The sequence below is a fragment of the Microtus oregoni genome, unplaced genomic scaffold, assembly GCF_018167655.1.
Source record: "Microtus oregoni isolate MIOR12 unplaced genomic scaffold, Mior012 000011F_ref0000422, whole genome shotgun sequence".
Classification (NCBI taxonomy): Eukaryota; Metazoa; Chordata; class Mammalia; order Rodentia; family Cricetidae; genus Microtus; species Microtus oregoni.
In genome coordinates this window covers 48855013-48871663 of record NW_024543070.1, presented here as the reverse complement: position 1 = coordinate 48871663, position 16651 = coordinate 48855013, and the positions used below count along the sequence as shown (strand labels likewise).

Below are 16651 nucleotides of genomic sequence, written 5' to 3'. Positions count from 1 at the left end.
TCTGGAGGAATCAAGAATAATATTCTGGGTTTGAATTAATACAGGGACTGGTGACAGATATTGGAGGGGCTGTTGGTACATGAGCCTTCCCGTGTCTGTGTGAGTAGTAGTATGTGTGTATGTGTATATATGTGTCTGTGTGAGTAGCAGTGTGTGTGTATGTGTATATATGTGTCTGTGTGAGTAGTAGTAGTGTGTGTGTATGTGTATATATGTGTCTGTGTGAGTAGCAGTATGTGTGTATGTGTATATATGTGTCTGTGTGAGTAGCAGTATGTGTGTATGTGTATATATGTGTCTGTGTGAGTAGTAGTAGTGTGTGTGTATGTGTATATATGTGTCTGTGTGAGTAGTAGTATGTGTGTCTGTGTGTGTACGTGTGAGTAGTAGTGTGTGTAGTGTGGGATGCTAGACAGCAACATTTCCTCTGCTTGCTCCATGCTGAGGTGGTACTACACATTTCCCTGCTAACATGTGACCACCCGAATCCAGCCATGCAGGTTCTTACAGAAATGATCCACCCCGGAGACTCCAGAACCGAATGCAGATCTGTCTGCGTCTAGAAGAAAAGCTTCTCACCGCTCTACTGTTTTCCTGTCACTCCTGTTCTTAAAAATTCTGTATGTGTGAGGTGTGCATGTGTACATGTGCATATGTGATATGGAGACAGGTATATGTTTATGTACATGTATATGTTTACGCATGTGGAGGCCAGGAGTTAATACAGTCTTCCCTGATCATTCTCTCTCACACACACGTATGTTGAGAGACAGTCTCCTCTTGCTTGGACCCAGAGTTCACGGGTTCAGCTAGTCTAGCTGGCCAGCATGGCCTGGGGTGCCCTGTCTCGGCCTTCTGAGCATTGGTTTTATAGGCGAGCCACCCCACTTGCCCAGCATTTAAGTGGGTGTTAGGGTTCCGAACTCTGGTTCTCACTGTAACACAGCAAGTACATTACGATGGAGTCGTGTCCCAACTGCGCCGTTCTTTGTTTTTAGGAAACATGGAGTTCCGCCTACACTGGGAACCCAGAAAGAAGGGGATAAACTCCAGAAACGTGTAAACGAGGAACATGGTTTCTCAGGGACCTCAAGGATCATAGTTTCACCAGTGGTCCACTGGGTACTTTAACATTGTTCACTATTTCTCCTCAATATGATTCGACCCCGTTTGCTGGAAGATGAAACTTCTCAAAGACTCTTAAGCTACTCCTCTGCTCACCAAACAAAGCCAGCTGAGAACCAGCTCAGAGCCCACAGGGAGGAGAGGGTCCTAGCATCAAGATCCCAAACATGTGCTAGCTTGACTCTAAACTCTCAGGTACTGGTAGTGTTTGCTGGACCACCTCCACAGAAAAAGGATGCTGCAGCCTAGTGGGGCAAAACTGGGTGCCCACACCAGTACAGGTGGCTGCGCTCCACTTGGACCGAGGCTTCCCTGCCATGCCAACCCTCCTCTGAGCTAGGACCAAATATCCCACAAGCAGCTGCAGGCATGGGCCTGCCAAGACTGTCTTCCATGGAGAATTTGCTGAAGGTCAGTGCGAGGCTGCCACGGTCAGTCCGATGCTCCCTGGGGCCTCTGTAATTCTCCCCGCACTCTGCCGCCTGCTCTGGCACTGCCCATCAGCTGTCCAGTGCCTGTTAGATGGCGATGTCAACAGAGACTGGGCTTGGAGCCTAGAGCTGAAAGAATCTTTGGTGCTAATTGGCATCCTGTTGACACGGGCCCACCCAGTGGTCTACAGAGGGAGTCAGGACAGCTAACAGCGGGCTCCTAACTCCATGACACTTGGACTGAAGTTCTAACATATCCTGATCCACTCCATCTGCTGCCAATCCACCCTGGCCCTGGCTCCTCACTTCAGGACCCCATTAGGACTGGAAAGCTCATTACAAAGCATGTACCTGCCTTGCAGAGAGAAGTGCTATAGAGAACATTCTACAATAGAAATCCCTCAGATACAGAGGGACCTCTGAGACTCTCCCCAGTCCTTGATTTCGTAGACCAAATCTGAACAAACATATGACCCAAGGGTGTTCTAACACAGCTGGTATCTTGAGGAAACCTATTTCATGTCATTGCAAAGTGAGAAATAATTTTGATCTCATTTTCATTAAACCATAATCTCTGAGTTCTGCCCCAAATATCTGTTCTCCTTTTGTTGTTAAAAGCCATCCATTTTTATATCTCTGGAGATTAATTAACAGCTCTGGGTTGTCTCTGAGAACCACAGGTGAGAGCTCTGTGGAGCACAGTGGCCGTGGCCCTCCGGATATGGCCATATCTAGACACCTACTGATCCACTCTGGGGTCACGGAAGTTCTCCCTCCCTGCCCTTACTATAAGTCAACAAGTGATAAACCAGGGTCTAGCATGTGCTAGGTCAGCACTGGGTCACCTAAAATACATGCTTTATACAAAAGGTCATGACCCAAACAATTTTCTTTAAAAAATAAACTATGTTATGAGTATCATTATACTGAAGAAGAAAAAGTAAGAGTATATTGCCACATGTCTAAGGAAATTAGAATTATTCTATGAGAACTGAAAAAAATAAATTCTTAAGATAGGAGAAAAAAGACTGACATACCCAGAGAGAGGCAACTATTTCCAATAAATGGTTAGCTATAGAAGTGAAAAAGAATAACCTAGTTAGAGACCTTATACTAAAAGTTTCTCAAAATCCAGCATCCCCTCAATGCAAACTGAAACATTATAAAATATCTAAAACCAAATGAGAAAAACCTGAGCAACCTTGAGGTTAGTGATGAATTCTGAAATATAAGACCACAGCACAATCCATGAGAGAAAAAAATGCATGAGTTGGACCTTATTAAAAGCAAAACTTTATGCTCTGTGGGTGATGTTATTAAAAATGGAAGCACAAGAAAATACTGCAACTGTTGGCAGAAAAAAATCACAAAATACATTACTGGTAGCAGATTTATATCTTAAACACAACCTTCAGACTCAACAATAGGACAAGAAATAGCCTGTTAAATGAACTGAGTAGCCATATCTTGTGAAAGGATCACCAGTATGAGCTGTTATTAAGAAAATGTAAAAGAACATAAGATGCTATAAACACCCATGTGTGCATGCCCAGATACACTAATGTCTCTAAATAGGGTGATAAACTGTACAAGTCCACAATGGCATGCTCATGAGAGATAGAAAAGAGGTGAGCTGTGACTGCAGACACATCGGTGAGTCTTGCTGAGAATTGCTAAGTGAAGGAAGCCATTACAGATGACTACCAGATGCTATGGGTACACCACTGGATGTTCTTTGAGAATTGCTTAGTGAAGGAAGCCATTACAGAAGACTACTAGATGCCGTAGGTATACCATTGGATGATCTTCTACAAGAAGTGTCAGAGACTGTAGACAGATCACTGGTTCCTGGGGCTTGGAGTAAGAAAGGAAGAGTAGTTGAAAAGGTGAAATAGAGAGAGTGGTTTAAAGAGATGATTCTTTATAACACTGTAAGGACAGACATGTGACTCTGTGCATTCTTCAAAGCTCATGCAACTTCATAGTTCAGTGCATGAACATCGGTATATGTGAAATTATAAAAATTGTTTAGGGTGCCAAAGGCTTCTGGGATGAAATGCAGAGGGTGACAAAACATCTGGATGTGTCACAGATGCTGGCCTGAGTCGGGCAGCTTTGGGAACAAATGGTGACTTTACAGGTGGAGACCAAAGGTCTCAACTTAAGCCCAGAGCTCTAGCTGAAAAATTTCTACCCAGGGAGGAGAGGTTCAACACTTTGCCCTCACATACACTCAGAAAAGAAGACTCAAGTGCATGGGTGGAGGATAGTCAGAGCCAAACTCCTCATTATGAGAGTGGGACTGGCCATAATGACACCAGAATGATCAGGCGATAATGGGTCCATGCTGGAGACCTAGGGAAGAGCCAAAACCTAATTTCATATAGATGTGAATGTATCCATGTTGGAGAAAATATGGCTTTGTGAGATTTATTTCTCACTCTCTATACACATACCCCCTGAGTCACAAATCTCAGGTACACGCACATACACACACACACACATACATACACACACACACACACACACACACACACACACACACGATTGTTCAGGTAGAAATGCAAAAGAATACAACTTCTGCAGGTTCCGGTAAAAGTAAACAACTCACACTCAACAGAGAGAAAACCTTCCTAGCTATATTCTCAACTGACTTCAAAACATATAGCAAATGGGACACTGAAGAATTGGTATCTATAGATAACTACATGAGGATGGAGGCAAAGAGAGAGGAAGGAAAAGATGGATGGACAGACAGATAGATGGACAGACGATGACAAAAAGAGACTTATCAGCATATCTATGTATTTCCTTGTTTTGCAATGGCATCTGATGTCCTGGTCTTGGGCCATAATAGCACTCTCTAGTAGAAGGACCCAGAGCCAGTTCGCTAAGCAAAAGCCTGATTCTGGGGCTGGAGAGATGCTCAGTGGTTAAGAGGCCAGAGCTGCATCCCAGCACACACACGGTGGCTCACAACTTTTTGTTAACTCCAGTTCTGTGGGCTCTGATGCGCTCTCTGTCCTTCATGGGCACAAGGCACGTATGTGGTACACATATAAACATGTAAAAAAAAACATTCATATACCAAACTCAGGATGAGGAGGGGCTGCTACAAGTGATTCACAGGGACTTCACCAGTCAGTTCACACACATGTGACACACGGGGACCTCGCTGTCCATTTACAGAGGGACAGGCAGGGCTCATAAAAACACCCTATACCACGGCTTCTCGGCCAAGTAGATAACTGTTTACTTCATTCTAGAAGTTTCGGCCAGAGCCAAGACTTACAAAAGGAACAGAGCTGCCCGGAGAGTGGAAGGAAGCACTTACAGCTCCTGATTCGGGAGCAGGATGATCTAGCCCCAAGCCCAGCTCTGTCCTTGGCTGGATGCATGACTCACGCAGTTCGAAACAGAAAGACTTGCTTTCCACTTTCTCATCTTTAAAAGAGAGATGAAGGCACCTCCCCTACTGGGCACTTGGGACAGCTAAGTGGATAGATAAGGCACCTGGTGTCTAACAATGGTGATCATAAATAAATGACAGCTATTTCTTAAACTTTCATTGGAAAGAAGGACAAAAATGGCCATTATTTTCAGATGACAGAATTTTCTACATAAAATCCCCAAAAAAAGATAAATCCCCTAAAAACTACCAGAACCATGATGGATGATGGACTTTCTGAAAGCATCATTTTTAACAAACACGAATAACATATTTCCTTTACGAAAAGCAGTCAGCAACATCAGCTCTACTCACACTCAGTGGGTGCATGCAGCTAGCGTGAGGGAAAGCCAGAGCTCTTCTCAAGGAGACGTGGGTAAAAACACGCACCGCACTTCTAGATGGCCCCGCGTAGCCCGGTGCAGTAGGATCTTGTCTGGTTACTTTTGCTAACCCAATTTAAATCTCATTTTTCAAGTTTTCAGAAGTGATTTTGAATATCATCTAGGAAATGAATAGATAAGAATAACCACGGAAAATTTGAAAGCTGGCAGATAAAAAAAAGACAAATTACCAGGCAAAACTAATTCTTAAAACTGCCGATTCAAAGCAAACAGAAAACATCCCCATGGATGTGTTTCTCCTATCGTGTCCTGAGAAGCATTAGGTTGATTAAACATTTTCCGAGTACAGGTTTCAACCCCTGAGTGGGTCTCAGATTTTACTCCATACCGTGAAGCACAATGGTGGAAACGACATGAGCCCTCCTTCCAGCAGAGAAGAGGGTCCTGGAGGGAGGCACTCAGAGTCTCGCTGGAGCTCCCTCTTTGCACAACACTGGCCCAGTGCATTCAACACAGGAACAGAACGAGAATGCAAGTGAAAAGTGACGCCTGGCCTTAGCGTGTGGAATCAGGGCTAGGTGTCAGTCAACACCAGAAACTCCGAAAGAGAAGGACGCAAGCCTCAGAAAATAGCTGAAACCTCGCACTTGGGAGGCTGAGGCAGGAAGAGAAAGGGTTTGAAGCAAGTCTGGACTACATAAGGAAACTTTACTTCAAAAACAAAACAAAACACAAGCAAATGAATAAACAAGAGCAGAGACACTTTAAAACAAACGCCATGTTGGGGAAAAGTGAAGCATACATGAAGGATCCGTATCTTATCGCGAAGGATCGATGACATTGGCGGCATGAGTGTGAGATCCTGAGACCTGTGGGCAGTTGGAAGAGGAATTACAGACAGCGTATACACAAGCACTCCCTACGCAAGCACTTGTCTAAACCATAGCATAACCAACAGGAAAATCAAAACCGGGCGGAGCGGGCACAGCTGTTCTGCTTTTGTGATGATGAGAACTTGCAACTCCAGCGAGCTTCTTGTTCCCAAGCCCCAAACTCTGCATCTCCCAGTATCTAAGGGGACCTTCCGACTCACCCAGACTAAACTCAGACTGAGTTGGCCTTTGAATGTAAAAGGAATTAGGTCCAAATTCACAGATTTTACACATGAAAGAAAGCGGTGTGGCTTCATCTGCTCTTTGATTTCTCCTGTTGAGGGGACCGTAGGCGGAAAGGCCACTCTAGCGGACCTCATGGGCCGCCATGAAGTGGACCTTTTAGAGAAGCAACAGGAAGGAGCCTGGACCCCTGATGATGGAGGCTGCCCCAATGAGTCCCCAATGTCCTACCACTGACTTGCTTCTTAGTTAGATTTATTGTCAGCTTGACACAAACTAGATCCCCTGGGAAGAGAGACGGCCTCAACAATGATGGAGGAAGGTCATTGGCTAATAAAGGCACTGCCCTGGCCCATTTTATTGGTTAGAGGATAGGTGGGAGGAGTAAACAGAACAAAATGCTGGGAGGAACAGGAAGTGAGCTCAGAGACTCCACAGCTCTCTCGGGAGCAGACGCCTCAGAGAGAGACGCCATGCTCCGCTCCCGGGATGAAGCTCCGACCCAGGATGGACTAGGCTAGAATCTTCCCAGTAAGACCGGTTCTCACAGATTATTAGAGATGGGTTGATCGGGATGTGAGAATTAGCCAGTAAGGGCTAGGGCTAAAGGGCCAAGCAGTGATTAAAAGAATACAGTGTCCGTGTAATTATTTTGGGCATAAGCTAGCCGGGCAGGCGGCCGGGGGGTGCTGAGAATGCAGCCCCTCTGCCCTTATTACTTCATATGGCGCCCACACAGTTTGTGTGTTGTTATTTCGGAGCATAAGCTAGCCATGTGGGCGGCCGAGTGTGGGGGACGCAGCCCTGCCGCCCCATATTACTTCATATGGCGCCCACGTGGACAACTGCTTCCACATAAAGCCTGAGACAGCTTGGGAAATAATTCTAGAACAAAATGAAAGCATTGTGCCTGGTTTCTTGGTAGCAGCAATTTCTCGGTTCTACTTTGCCTGCTAGAGGCAAGAAAGCACCTCATCTAAGAGAGGCTTCCTGACTCAGCTTTAGCTGCAAAGCCTGCAGCTCATTAAGAGGTCCTGCCACAAAACACTTAAAAGGTGTTGACGAAAAGCTGAACGCATGCTTTTCGGTTTTCAGCCGTAGCAGGAAAAAAGCTGCGCCGTTTAAAAATGCCGGCTTTCTGGGCCATCCTGCCAGGGCAAACTCTGACTGTTTGAGGCAGGAGGGCCAGCTACCGAGAGAGGACTTGAGTGTTGTCTGCTGAAGCTCGCTTGCTGGCAGGGACCTTGAAATGCCATAGAGTTGTCACAGTAAACGTGGCTACAGCCAGTACCTCAGCCATGTGGCTGGAAAGCTAAGGAATGGACTGGATCTAGCTGGCAAAGCCACGCCTTTAATCCTACCCATATTGCTCAGTAATTTAAAGGCTCATGTGGTCAGAAAAAGAAAGATATACAGTAAAGAGAGATTCAAAGACAGAGAAAATTTCTGAATGGTTTGAAGTGTGTTAAAAATATATGCAGACTAAAATTTAAAGTTCTTAAAAGTAACAAAAAAAAAAAAGGAAGAGAGTTGTTGTGTGTGGTAGCACACACCTTTAATCCCAGTGCCTAGAAGGCAGAGGCAAACAGATCTCTGTGAGTTCAAGGTGTAGTAGCATACACCTTTAATCCCGAATGCCTGGGAGGCAGAGACAGGCGGATCTCTGAGAGTTCAAAGACAGCCTCGTCTACAGAGTTACTTCAGGTCAAAGATACAGAGAACCTGTCTCAAAAAGCAAAAAGTTAAAAGTAAAAATAAATGAAATAGAGGTTAAAACAAAGGTGTAATAAGATGGAAAATAAACAGAGAATTTTGATACTGTATGCTATTATGCTCTCTTTGAATTGTTTGAATGCTGAGGAAGGACAAACAACTGCTAAAAGATATTTGTTTATAAATGCTGCTGAACTAATCCAACATAGATACTTTGAAAATGCCTTAAATTTGAAATTTGGATCTAAAGACATGATACTTTGGAAAGGAGTTTCTTATTTTGTTTTCACAGAGGATGAGACACTGTTCATTTCTTCTATTCCGATTTGGTATGATGGACCACGCCCTCCTGAAGGGTTGGTGTGAACGCCTTCAAAAAATTGCTTCGCTCAACTGCCAACTGAGATGGAACTAGCACACAGGTTATACCATGAAAGACCTAATTAACGACGCCCCCATTCAGCAGGAAGCAGTTTGGAGAGAAATAACTGCGCCCATATTCCCAAAAAATGTTTATAAATGTTCTTTTACATTTAAAGGGGGATATGATATAGGTATGAATAATTTGCATTAGTATAGATTTTGCTTTATTGATAGAGATTTAAGGTCAATTTTGTTATATGTATAAGTGTTTCTGATTTTGATTAAGGTATTGTGATTGTGTAGTTCATTTAAATATGTACTGTATAATTAAGAAATATAGGTTGTTAATGGATAATCATCGATAATAGTAAAGCTTGTAGTCATGTTAGTTAGATTTTCTAGATATATAGAGATATATTTTAGTTAGACATTCTTCATGTCTTTCAAAGATTACAGAATAGGACATTTAAATGTTTTAATAACTTAGGACTTTTCATGACAATGAGACACTTTGCTCCTGGCAGCACCAATGTACTTCAAGAGGAAGATGGGCATCGAAGAGGCACCTTATGGAGTTTGATAGCCATTGGGGCAAGAAACTGCTCTTGCCTGGACTATTGCATAAACTGGACACAGAGAACCCACAGAGAGAGGACTACTGAACTTGCCTAAGCTGAGATGATCTTTTGGGGTTCCTGATTCATTTTGAAAGAGTCTGCGAGACATTCTGCAGGACACAACAGATAGTGACTGAACTGACTTTAAATTTTCCTGCTTTATGGAAATGTCTGCTGGATACCATGGGCCTAAAGGCTGAAGATGGATGCCCCAACGGTACAAAAGAACTTTGGGTGACTGTCCAGGCAGCGAGATGTCTTTGTCATTTCTAGAGTTTGAGGTTTCTTAGTTCTTGTTTACTTAGGTAATATTATATCTTTCTGGAGTCTTTGATGGAGTTAAAAATAGTTAGTTATAGTTATAGTTTTCCTTAGTTATGATAAAGATTATTGTAACTTTTACTTGATAACTGTTTTGTTATATGTAATTTTGCTATGTTAAAGCCTTTTTTTTTTGTTTAAACCGAAAAAGGGGAAATGATGGAGGAAGGTCATTGGCTAATAAAGGCACTGCCCTGGCCCATTTTATTGGTTAGAGGATAGGTGGGAGGAGTAAACAGAACAAAATGCTGGGAGGAACAGGAAGTGAGCTCAGAGACTCCACAGCTCTCTCGGGAGCAGACGCCTCAGAGAGAGACGCCATGCTCCGCTCCCGGGATGAAGCTCCGACCCAGGATGGACTAGGCTAGAATCTTCCCGGTAAGACCGGTTCTCACAGATTATTAGAGATGGGTTGATCGGGATGTGAGAATTAGCCAGTAAGGGCTAGGGCTAAAGGGCCAAGCAGTGATTAAAAGAATACAGTGTCCGTGTAATTATTTTGGGCATAAGCTAGCCGGGCAGGCGGCCGGGGGGTGCTGAGAATGCAGCCCCTCTGCCCTTATTACTTCACAACTGGAGTGACCGTGGGTGTATCTGTGTGGCGTTTCGTGATTCCTCATGGATGTGGTTGGGCTCAGCCCGTGTGAGCAGTACAGATCTAGAAACTCTGGGCTGTTTCAAAATGTAGCTGAATTCGAGGCTGTGAGAGCACGGCAAGCCACATTCCTCCATGGCCCCTGCTGCAGTTCCCAGTCCAGGGTCCTGCCCCGAATTTCCTTAACAATGGAATAGAAGCTGTAAGATGAAACAAACCTTTTCTTCTCCCAAGTTGCTTTTGGTCATGGTGATTATCACAGCCATCGAAACCAACCCAGGACAATTTGGTAGTGGGTAATATGCAAATAGAAGAACCCCTCTTTTGTTCAAAGTCCTATTGTTTAGGACCTAGAATCTCAGACATCTAACACCGAACCAGATCTTAGCTAGTTAAATGACTTTCTTTCTTAACTCAGAAGATGGGGAAAAAGTCGGTAAAACCTGTGAAATCTGAGGTGGGCAAGACTCTGAACAGGCATGTGTGGTTTCTTTTCTCTGAAAGAAACCCTGCCAGGGTGGAACAACAGCCTTGGATTGTTACACACAAGATCTCCCTCCAGGAACGAATCTCATGCCAATAATTAAGATGTCTGTGCAATTAATACTTGATGTTCGTAAAAGCAAAGGATATAATAGTGACTTAGAAAGAAGCTAAATATTCAATAATACAGGACTAGTAGAAAAATTACATTACAGTTATGTGATCAAATTCTGTGAAGACATTAAAAGCAAAGTTTTAAAAGAATAATTGATACTACGGGAGTGTTATTAAGCACCATTAAGCTAAGAGTAAGCATTTTTTGATAGTGTATGATTACATTCAGTTTGGGAGACTGAGTCATTTTTAAAACTTATTCGTTATCATTTGCGGTATTTTAATAGTGTTCTGTAACAAACATGATAACGCCTCTTTTTAAGGCTACCAGCCTGTGTCTGCTGTCTTGTGCTGCACATTGCTTTCTGCAGGCGGGCAGTTGTTCTGCACTCCCGCCTGCCCGAGTAAAGGTCAGTACGCCTGCTTGGTGTACACCCCACTGCTCCTTTGTCTTCATAAAGGTGAGGGACGGCGACTGGTGTGGCACACCCACAGGTCGCCAATTCCTACTCCAGGCCATCCTGAAACGCTCACTCACTGAGTTCTCTGTGCCCACGACCTACAGAGTACCATGTGCTATTCTGGAAGATGGCGTTGTAGCCATCATAGGTGTCCTCCATCCCTAAATGCCAAATGTCACTGTTGCTGATTCTGGGAGCTCTTGGCCCCAAACCAATGCTGCGTGCTCTACAAACATGGTCTTTAGTGAACATGCTCCATTTCCACTAGAGATTGCCGTTAGCTGGCATACAGTGGCATATAGTCATGCTAAATTACTCTGTGGCATAAGCTAAGGGAGACAGAGAAATGACATGGGTCCAGCTACCCCACACTGGCATCAGAGACCCAGGTTGTCTCCAAACTGTCTTCCCCCATGTATCAGCTGCCATCTGGGGCTTGCCATCTTGTGGTTACAAATGTTTTCGTACTCTAGGCACACCTTAGAAGTAAAGAGAACCCCAATTCCATGCCTAAACCATCTGCCACCAAGGCAAAAGCCCCCTCAGGACGCTCTAGAACACTGAAATGTCATGGGCCGGCCTCAATTGGCAGAACCTGGAAGAATAAAACATAGCTTAGAAGATTATTTTAAATAATAATAGTAATACCTAGGGTTGCACAGATAACAAGGAGAGAGCTGACTGTCTGTGGAGGTCATCAAGACCGACGTTGGGATTCAAACACCTATAAGGCAGTGCATTGCCAAACTGCTCATAAAACAGACCCAAATCAGAAGCATGCCTAAGTGCCTATATTATCGATGACAACAACTAAGATCAGTGAGTCTCTTCCGGAGTCAGAGGTCTTCCTAATTACCCCCGAATTCATTCCATTTTTATATTGCTGTCTCAAGAGAAACCAAGTCACTTTGTTCTACTAACAAGGAACAGAGTCTCAGAGAGGTCAAGCAACTTGCTTCAAACCACACAGCTATCATTCTAGAGCGTACTTCGATCCCACAATTGCCTGATTCCACAGCCTACATCATTTCTAGACGATAAGACAGCATCTTACCATGTCCGACTGTACTCAGCTAAGGAAAAGATAATGAGAAAGAAGTGTACATCCATCTTCCTGAAACCTGAAGATGTGCAAAGACTGATGGGAAGCGAGGTAAAGAGAAACCTTCTGCCTCTGTGGAGATCGGAAAGTCACGTGTCCACTATAGCTGGTGCCATGAGCAACTGAGGAAAGCTACCCAGACTGAAGATGAACCAGAACAAACCAAATAGCAGGCAGTCTGCCGTGAGCACAAAACAGAAACTGAAATACAGAAAATACAAAGATGTTACATTTAACCTGGATATCTATGTGTCAAAATATCAGTCACATTAGACACACGCCAGATGCATTATGAGTTAACACTCACATTTGGTGTAACTTGTAACATGTAAAGAACAGCCCCTGGGTTGGAATACAAGGATAAAGTAAGCACCAGTTTCAGAGGCAGAGCCTACCAGCATCCTTGATGCAACCAAGTGTCCATTGAACATCCACTGGTATGAGGATCGCCTGCATCTCAGTTTCCATGTCTCCACGACTTGTGATGAAGGAAGACCAGAGAGGCCACAATGGAAGTAGGTCAACATTCTAGCAGAAAGCAATAAAAACCATGTGGAGTCCAAGACTCATAAAGTCAACTCCATAAAGAGATGCTGCTGCTCAGCTCCAGCTAACTGTAACCTTGGGACATGAGTGAGCTCCGTGTGCAGGAGGCACCACAGATTATCTGCTGTAGAGAATGCTTGTGGGCCCTCTGAGGGGAGACAGGGTACTGGGCCTGGGCACAAAATGAGCACTTGATTAAGGCCAGATAGCTGGATGATGGATGGATAGAAGGATGAAAATACATTACTCCTACCAGTAGATTCAACCACTGACCTCAATTTTGAGAAACAAAAAGAAAACTGTGTTTGGAAGGTTGCCTTAAACTTTACATTTTTAAATAGAGCTCAGAGGTCTTTAGAAGTGACGGATTGAAGGAGCAGGACACTGTGGCTTTAGTGCATGGTGTGTTTCCTGAAGAGGCAGGTTTCCAACTGGGCACGGTGTTAACCAGATTTGAACACAACAATGTTACCAGTTCAAGTGGACAACTCTAGCAACCAGCAGGCCCTCCCTCCTTTGCCTAGAAATGGGACATGTTCTCACAAGAGCCCAACGGAACCCTGATCACCATGGGTCATCCCTCCCTGCTTCTGCTACCAAGGCAAAATCCAAAGCAATAATCCATGTTTCCCCAGATGCCGTAAGTGAGCAGAATTCAGGGAGGTGCAGACCTGTTCACACCCACCATGGATGTAAGGAGGTGTCTGGTTCCAGCTAGAGCAGCCACTAAGACGTACACTGCAGTGAACTGCCAGACAAAGGCCAAGTTCAGAGCCTTTTGTTCATGGAATTCCCAGTGTGTTGCTGAAGGATCTGACTCTCAGCCTAGAGATCCATTCACCTACAGGAATCTCAGCTGTAGGCGCTCAAAAGAGGACACAGATACTGCAGTGCGGTTTGCTGAGGGCTGTTTCGAGGGTGTTCGGGGAGGGAGGAGAGGGATGCTTTGCTCACATTCATCAGATACGTGTACGAAACTCCCAAGAAAGACAAGTCTTACTAAGTAAAAGAAAATAATCTAAGCCTACGTATTCAATTAGTGAACTCATCTCACAGGTGACCTCATCTAATCCTCTGTGCCAGAAGTGTGTACACAGGCAGGGATGGTAAGTGGAGAGGACAAGCAGGCGCGGATCACAGACAGGACATGGCAGGCAAGGGGACCTATAGGAGTCACCACCGAAACGGAGGCCGTGGGTCAGGCCTATGGCAGCACAAGTGGCAGATCCTTCCTGGAGGCTTGGGTCCAGATGCAGAGCCTAGCCAGAAGGCTGAGGCGGGATGCCAGCTCCTCTATGCTTCTGCCCTGGAGCTTTGAACACTCTGGCAGTAAGCCTAGCCTGGGACTAATACATGCCTAGATTTGAAGAGATATAGGGACATGGATTCAGCCTGTTCGGCATCAGGAACCCCTTTAAAGTAATAGCTGCATGGCCCCATACAAATGACTTTCTAGCTCCCTTTAAACTTAGCTTAAATCAATTTTAAGACACGTTTGTTGTCCTAGCCCTGTGCTCTGGACATGACTGGTGCTCTAATCAAACTCCCTGCAGCACTAATTTTCTGGTCTTTGACATTGAACTTTTAAATCTGTTTTCACAGAGTCAGTACTCCCTGCCTGTGTGACCTCTGAGGCCAGGGCTGCATTCACACCCATGCCAAGACGGGCCTCACTATGTCTCCACACATGATCTGATGGCAAGGAACCTGAGGAGACTCAGGAAGACAGAGCACAGGTGGGCCATGGAGGCACTAACACTTGGTGCTCTCTGGACCAGGGAGGAGAGGAAACAGGCTCCTCGCTGCCTAGGCTGAGGCCCCACAGGAGAGCTAATCAGCTCTCTATACGATCTTTCACAAGGTAAAGGCGACCAGCAATGAAGAAAGGTCTCTTCCTCAGCATGCCTGCGGTTGCTCTGTGGGCACTTGCTGCAGACCCCCACGGTCCTGGCCCCTTACTCTCTGGTCTCTTTCTCACACAGCTCACTGACCTGTTCTGAAGCCACCTCTCCCTCTGAGTCTTTCTAGGTCTTAAAATCATGAGAATATTAAGTAGAACACCCACCTTTTCTTGCTGCAAGACTCTCTTCAAACAGAAGGGCCATTGGGAGCTACCCATGGGGACTAGGAGAAGAACCACACCATCCTGGTTAGGATGTGGCTCTTGGTGTTGATTTTGCCTGTAGTCCCAATGGATCTGGGTATCTCTCACTATATACTTAGGAAGAGTGAGCCTTGACTTTATCTGGCCTTGATATATCTTCCTTAAGTGGAACAACCAAAGTGGCATCCCTCCCTCTAATGGAATGACATCCCTGCCCCTTCACCTCCAATCAGAGTGGCATCCCCACACACTTCATGTCAAGCTGCCACATTGGGTTTAGCAACAGAGAATTATTATGAACATGGCCATGTTTGTCCTATTGAGAAAATGCAGGCAGAGAACAGAGAATGGTAACGTCATACTGAGGATGACAACACACAAACAGAGGATGCTAATAATTCTACAGGTAAAGGGCAATGACATCATACAGATGGTGACACTCAGCCAGAGGACAGTGATGTCGTATTGATGATAATAATAATATACAGGTAACAGACTATGACATCATCCTGATGTTTGACATCCAGGCAGAAGATGCCTGGATCATCATCATGACAGTGGTTCAGGATAAGGCGGTTGATACCATGCCATGACTGATGATTGAGGAGTTGCTGTAGTTTGTGACATTTGTAGGTAATTTAGAGCTCACTTCATCTCACTTGCTAAGAGTGGGGCCTGCATCATCCTTCATTCCCCACCCTGTCAAAGGCCCAGCTCCCAGTCTTACTCATGGAACCCAGGAAACAGGGAGGATTTTGCCAAGCAGCCCCTTGGTGGTGTAGCTGCCACGAGCTTCCCTCAGACTCTAATTTCAATTTATTTCATATTGTGCAGTGCTATCTTTCTCACAGCAGCAGATAGCTGAGCCACGGAAGAACAGTTGACTTCAGGACAGATTACAAAGGAATTTTATCTTCAAGGAGCTAGGGCGGAAACTTGAGACTACCAGAAAAGCACAAGGTGGCGGGGACAATGAGCTCATGCCAGGGTTTTGATAAACTTCAGAGAACTACGCACACGTGCGGAAAGACAGGGAGGAAATGAGTGAGGACAGCCTGTCTCTCACCTTGGAAAAAGCCCATCAGTGAGGAATGTGATATCAGAAAAGGGTCATATCCTCTCAGTACCAAAACCACAATAAGATGTGTTTTATAAGCATAGATATGCATGTGGTTCACATATGTGGGCATGCATGTGCACACATGTGGAGGGTATGTATATGTGAGGGTATGTATGTGAATGGATATGCATGTTTAAGAGTATGCTTCACATGGATGAACATGTAGGGTGAACATATAAATGGGCATGTGTAGGAGTATGTATATTTGTGGTCATGCATGTGTATGAGCATACGTAGGCACGGACTTATGTAGGCATGGACATGCATGTATTGGACATGCATACTGTAACATGTGGATCTTTTTCATTTTCCAAAGGAAGCTTAGCATTCATGTACATGGACATTTGAACTAGGTTAAGGACATAGCCTAATGAGAGGGTAAGAAAGTAAGCTCCAGAGAAGACTTAACCCTCCACATTATTATCTATTATCTATTCAAATCTTAAATTTCCTCCTCAGCAATTCAAATGACACCATTTGTTAGAAAAACTGAGCAGATAAACATGGTTTGCATGTTGAGCACCTGATACAAGCTGTCTTGTGCTACTATAAAGCCTCTTCTAAGAACTGTTTAAAACATTGGAGTCAATGGTACACAAACACACACACACACACACACACACACACACAGACACACAATACATAGTAA

At 44.6% G+C, this 16651-nt stretch overlaps 1 protein-coding gene across 2 annotated transcripts in view; it reads right to left on the bottom strand.

The window, feature by feature from the left end:
* Positions 1-16651, bottom strand: part of Spock1 (SPARC (osteonectin), cwcv and kazal like domains proteoglycan 1) — a 458837-nt gene that overhangs the window by 55100 nt on the left and 387086 nt on the right. The window lies entirely within an intron of this gene.